The 6,488-nt window shown below is 37.3% G+C and overlaps 1 protein-coding gene across 2 annotated transcripts in view; it reads right to left on the bottom strand.

Annotated features, from left to right (window-relative positions):
• znf710a (zinc finger protein 710a) overlaps positions 1–5,738 on the bottom strand; it is a 17,150-nt gene extending 11,412 nt beyond the window's left edge. The window contains exon 1 of one of the 2 annotated variants that reach the window (XM_027174800.2): positions 5,509–5,738. The gene's annotated coding sequence lies outside the window, so the exon portion shown is untranslated. The remainder of the gene's footprint in view (positions 1–5,508) is intronic. The other variant, XM_027174801.2, reaches the window with a different exon arrangement.
• Positions 5,739–6,488: the final 750 nt, after the last annotated feature.

The following is a 6,488-nucleotide window of genomic DNA, read 5'->3' as shown; positions in this document are numbered from 1 at the left end:
CACAACTCTGCCTTCGCCATGCATGAGCTTGTATACTTTGTATATATGTTTAGCTTTCCATCACATTGATAAAAATTAATCTTGGCTGCAAACATCTTTTTTGCAAAATCCAATCTGGTCTTTCAATATTCTTACTGCTTATGGATGATTCTTAGAACTGCTCTTAGAACAGTGATTTTTTTTAAAATAGCACTCACAATGATTTATCAACTTCTGTTGTTTTCCTTGGCCAAACTGTTTGATCTCTTTATGTTTATATCATTTGCACAGGATAATAGGAGACAATCTAGAATTCTCAATATTGTAATATATGAATTTGAACAAATTGCCTATTGTTTTTTTTTTTTTTTTGCAGACTGCATCTAGTCATTTATTGTTAGGTAATATTAGAGATTTATTTTTATGTTGTTTTTGATTAAATGAAAAATTGTTCTGTCAGATAATATTATTTGCTATTTCATGTTCACTTTGATCCTGAATCCTGTAAAGTAATTTAACTCATTGGATATCTAACTCTTTTAAATATTGCATATTTTAATCACACATAGCTATAAAATTATTAGTCCACTTTATCATATATCATGGGGGTGATCTTAATAACCTTAACCTTGGCATGGTTAGTGATATCTCCCTGTTAATTTTATCACACATCAGTCTCTAAATTTTGCAGAAATTGGAGTGTAAAAACAAGATACAGTACAGTACAGCCAGTGACAAGCAGTTCTACAGGTGAAACAGCTTATGTGGGATGTAATAGAATAATGACCAGACTGATTGAAGCTAAGAGAAAGACTACAGTAATTTACACCACAGTACAGTACATCACTATTTACATTATGTAGTGAGCAGAAATGCACATCAGACTTTGGGGAAGATGGGCTACAACAGCTGATGACCTCATTTGATTCCACTTGTGTCAGCCAAGAACAGGAATCTGAGGCTTCAGTGGACACAGGCTTAATGTAACCTGGCAATTCATGATAGCAAAATGTTGCATAGTCCGTTTAATCTATGACAGCATGAATTCATGTTCTAACATGCCAACAGTTGTAATTGTTTAAGCAAGGACGATAATCTCAAAGGAGTATTTTATACACTTCTAAGTGGGAGCAACTGAATATGCTGAGTATGCTGTGTTTTGGTCCTAAAAGGAGGTGGTAATATGTTCATTAAGATAAGCCATGAAGGGGAGATCGTCTGACAGTCTAGATATTGCTGAAGGCAGTTATAAGTAATATAACACAAAGGTAGAAATGCAAGCCCAGACTGCAAAACCCAAACACCAGGTTGAGAGAACATTTGTGTTAAGCTTACCTCTAATTTACTTGAGCCACCCAGCTATAAAGGACATGTGCTTACCTACCAAGATTCACTGGTGTAAAGTGAGGAAGAACTGTTCCTGTTTTCAAACACCTGCTTTCTTGTTATTTGAAGAGGCCCTTTCTGGGTATCTTAATCATGTTCACAAAAGAGTTGCTGATGCAGTTTGTCAAATGTTAAAAAGTATGGACAAGGTTTAAGAATATAAAGAACAGGAATGTGATCATTTCAATACTTAAGCACAACCCAATCAGAAACTGCATTGCAAAATAAGCTAATTTTCACACATAAACAAACACATGCAAAAAGAAGAGATTTGGCATTGGCAAACAAAATGGAGAGATGGAATTTTGAAAATGTATGACTGTGTTGAGAAGAGCAAAGGAAAAGGCAGAAATTATCAAAAAAAAAGTTGAGGAAGGAGAAAAGAGCATTCGTGAAGAAATATGAAAAAAGAAATGGTCAGGCAAAGTAGCAAAAGAGAGCTAAATAAATGAGAAATATGGAGGGAAAAGGAAGAGAAGAAAAATAAGAGTGTGTACAAGAAAGGTGTGGTAGATGAGAGTGATAAGAGGGAGAAGAGAGAGTGAGGAGAGAGAGATCAAGAGGTAGGGTGAGTGAGAACATAAAGCAAATGGAAAGAAAGAGCAAGGGTAACACAGAGGGGGGAGGGAGACAGGAGGAAGAGATAAAGAAAAGAGCCACAAGAGAGTCAAACTGTAGAATAAGACCCTTCTATCTGCCTCCTATTCTGTATGAATAGAAACATTAAAGCAAATTTCAGACACAATGTTTATAATGTATGTGTAAAACAGCTATATACACAACCATAATCCCAAATTCACTGAATTAAACACACACTTTTTTGCCCTATCAAATTCATGGAGTATTAACCCTGTCACATGAAAAGCAAAGTTCCTGCTTCATAATTTTGAATAATATGTCATAAATTAAAAAAATGTGTTGTCCAGTTCTTTGTATTAGATTGTATCCTGGCTTTTATTACAGCCACATAAAGGATAAAATGATAAAATATTGGTTCACTCTATCTCTGATTTCAGTGAAATGCTACAGGTTTATATTGGTAGAATGAGTGCCACTCTAATTACATTCTGAGGGCCTATGCTGTGGTTGAGAGGCCTGTTAACACTAGGTGTCTCTATAGTGCCTGACTGCTCTAATCCCAATATGCAGGTCTCCATATAGGTTACAATGACCCACTATCCCCATCCATGTGACTTTCCTGTTCTTTGTATTTATCCTTCACTTTAACAAATTTCCAGAAATACTTTTTCGTATTTTTCTGAGTGCCATTCTTTTAAAGCAAACCTCTCTCTCTCTCTCTCTCTCTCTCTCTCTCTCTCTCTCTCTCTCTCTCTCTCTTCTTTTGTACCTTCTTGTTTCCATGGTTACCCCTTTTGCTGCACCGTACACTATCTCTCCGTCCGTTTCCCTTTTCGTCTCCCTCACTCTGTTCTTATCTTTTCTCATTTTGCTTTCATCTCTGCCTCCCTTCCTCCTGCTTTATCCTACACCCTCCTCACTCTGGCTTTTATCTCTTTTCACTTTCATCTGTCTTTCACCTTTCTCTCCCCTTCAAGCCTGCCATTCCATCATGCTGAGCTTTTTCTGTTTTTCACTCTCTCTCTATCCTCTGTGAAAGAAAAGAGAGAAAGTTTCATCTGTTGCTTTATTAATTCTGCATTTTTAATACTTTTCTGCCCACTGTTTACTACTTTTATTGCCGCTTATTTTATATAAAGAGTGGCCTTGCACACTGATTTTATGGCTGTTGGTTCTCAAACTTCCATGCTAACTCAGTGTATTTGAATAAGCTTATAGAATATCACCTCCAAAACAATACACATTTTGGATTTATTGTGATGAGCATGTAAGCATTTATTTTGCTCCACATGCTCTTGCTGCTCTTAATTTTCTAAGTGGCCCTCACCAGTGCCATTGCATGGAAGATCTTAATTTCAATCTTTAAGGGTTCTTCAGTTGTTCCATTGGACATTAAAGGTCATAGTATACACACAAACTAATTCAGATATTCCCTACCATCATACATACTGTATGTTTTAACACATGCTTTGGTAATACACCATAATGAGGCATACCAAAACTGGACAAAGGCATTCTGTAGTGAAACACATTTCTGTCATAAGTACTGTAGCCACAATGTGTGCAGTGCATAATTTAGGCATATTTATGTCTAAAATGCATATTTATTATAACACAAGCAGTGGTGTTGCCACTGTCCAAAACCTCTTCTCAAAGGGTGCTTAGAGTGACTAAAATGTGTTATTTGTTGATGTAGGTAAGCTTGTACAGAGAGGAGAAAGTCCCTGTAGCCGAGACTAGCTGCAAGTAGGAGGAAGTTTTGTAGTCTGACTGAAACCAACCTCTCTTTCTCTCCCCTTCTCCTTCCCCTTTCCATTTAAGTACTTCAACTATTGAGAAAAGAGAATAAAGAAAAACTGAATAGAGGAAGAGAAGAAACTGAGGTCCCAGTGAGAAGAGGGTTGGGTGAAAAACAATGCAAATAGGAATAATAAGCAGCAGGAAAGAGAGAAAGTAAGAGAATGGGGAAAAGGCAGCAAAGGAGATGCCAGAAAATAAAGTGAAAAAGAAAACAAGAAAAAAAAGAATATGAAAAAAATAGAGCATGAGCTCCCCTTTCTCAATAGGCAAAGTAGATGTTAGAAGCTAATTAAATGACTTTCTAATGATCACACACACACACACACACACACACACACACACACACACACACACACACACACACGTATATACATGTATATACGTGTGTGTGTGTGTGTGTGTGTGTGTGTGTGTGTGTGTGTGTGTGTGTGTGTGTGTGTGTGTGTGTGTGTGAGATCATTAGAAAGTCATTTAATTAGCCTAGATAGATAGACTCGACCATAAGAAAGAGACGGAAAAAATGGCCTGCATGGCAGAGTTCCAAGACGAAAGCCGCTGCTGAGCAAAAAGAACATAGAGGCTTGTATCAGTCTTGCCAGAAAACATCTTGATGATCCCCAAGACTTTTGGGAAAATGCTCTGTGGACTGACGAGACAAAAGTTGAACTTTTTGGAAGGTGTGTGTCCCATTACATCTGGTGTAAAAGTAACACAGCATTTCAGAAAAGAACATCATACCAACAGTAAAATATGGTGTTGGTAGTGTGATGGTCTGGGACTGTTTTGCTGCTTGAGCTGTTTTGTGATGAATGGAAACATGAATTCTGCTGTCTACCGAAAAATCCTGAAGGACAATGTCCATCTGTTCGTGACCTCAAGCTGAAGCTGAACGTTTATACATTTAAAAACTGCATGTTGTGTTTACTTGTGTTATCTTTGATCTTTGATTAATATTTAAATTTGTTTTTACGATCTGAAACATTACAGTGTGACAAATATGATTGTTTTTTAAACCAGGACAACACCTTTTCACACCATATATATATATATATATATATATATATATATATATATATATATATATATATATATATATATATATATATAATATTATTTATACTTATAATTCATTTTTTGCTTGAAAGTAAAAGAATGATATTATTGTTGGCTACAGTGCTGCTTGCTTGCAAAAAAAATAAAAAATAAAAAAATAAAAATAAAAAAGAAATTAACCAAAAACCAGTACAATTATAATAATAGTCATATCCCCTCAGACGAAAAAGGGGTGGCTTCCCTTCCAGAGAGAATACAGTATACCAGTATTACGGTGTACTATGATTAAAAAAAAAAGATAGATAGATACTTTATTAATCACAGAGGAAATTCAAGCATACAGCAGCAAACATACAGAGAAATAAGGTTCCAAAATAAACACAGTAACCTATATATATATAAGTTGGTATGTTTCCACTCTGCCATACATGACAGATTTTGTACAGTTTACATTTACATTTTAATTTACAGCATTTGGCAGACGCCCTTATCGAGAGTGACATACAAACGTGCTTAAGTCTCTATTATTGGATACATTAACTCTGGCTCACTAGGTCATATATTTAAGATACCATGAGTCTAAAACACTGTTCCAAGGAAGGAAGTGCTAGTTGAAGTGTTTCGTGAATAAGTAGGTCTTCAACCGTTGTTTGAAAATACCCCTAGGGGAAGTTGGTGACAGAACAGAAAAGAGTCTTATAGTATACTTACCTCTTACCTTGAGAGATGGTGGAACCAGTAGTGCTGGTAGCTCTGAGGGTGCTAGGTGCAGTGCAAGGAGTGATGAAGGCTTTGAGGTAAGCGGGAGCTGGTCAATTTTTGGCTTTGTAGGCAAGCGTCAGTGTTTTGAATCTGATGTGTGCAGCTAACTTTTTTAACAGAATTGTAAATGTGTACATACAATTTCTTCTATACTGCATATGGCATCCTGTTACACTGTGGAGATTATGTCACTAAAACAAATTCCTCGCATGTGTAAACATGCCTGACAATAAAGCTGATTCTGATTCTGATTCTAACGGAAGCCAGTGGAGGGATCGCAGCAGCGGGGTGATATGCGAGAACCTAGGCATGTGCAAGCTGCAAGCCGTGCAGCTGCATTTTGGATCATTTGCAGAGGACAAATTGTGGTCATTGGTAGGCCTCCCAGCAGTCCATCGCAGTAGTCCAGTCTTGAAATGTCAAGATATTGAACAAGCACCTGAGCAGCCTGTGTGTACAAAAATGGCCGAATACTTCAAATGTTGTAGATAAGGAACCAACATGAGTGTGTCACATTAGCAACATGAGAGGAAAAGGAAAGTTGATTGTCCATGGTTACCACAAGGTTGTGAGCTGTGACTGAAGGGGAGATAACTTCGTTTTCCAGGGATATTGCAAGATCATGAATCACCTGGGATGATCAGCAGTTCAGCTTTGCTAGGATTGAGCTTTAAATGATGAGCCATCATCCATGATGATATGTGTGCCAGACATGCTGAGATCCAATCAGAAGCTGTGGTATCTGAGGGTGGAAAGAGAATGGCCAAAGGGACAAAAGAGTTGCTCAGTCTTATAGTGGATCATGACAGAGACAGCAGTCTCCCAGCTGAACACACTTCTCTGCCTGGTGACCATACTACGCAGAGGCTGGTGGGTGTTGGTCAGGATGGAGAGCAGTCTGTTAAGTGTCCTTTTCTCTGCTACTGTCA

This window comes from Tachysurus fulvidraco, chromosome 13, assembly GCF_022655615.1.
Source record: "Tachysurus fulvidraco isolate hzauxx_2018 chromosome 13, HZAU_PFXX_2.0, whole genome shotgun sequence".
In the NCBI taxonomy this organism is placed as follows: Eukaryota; Metazoa; Chordata; class Actinopteri; order Siluriformes; family Bagridae; genus Tachysurus; species Tachysurus fulvidraco.
The sequence above is the reverse complement of the archived record's forward strand: the minus strand, read 5'-3'. Positions and strand labels throughout refer to the sequence as shown.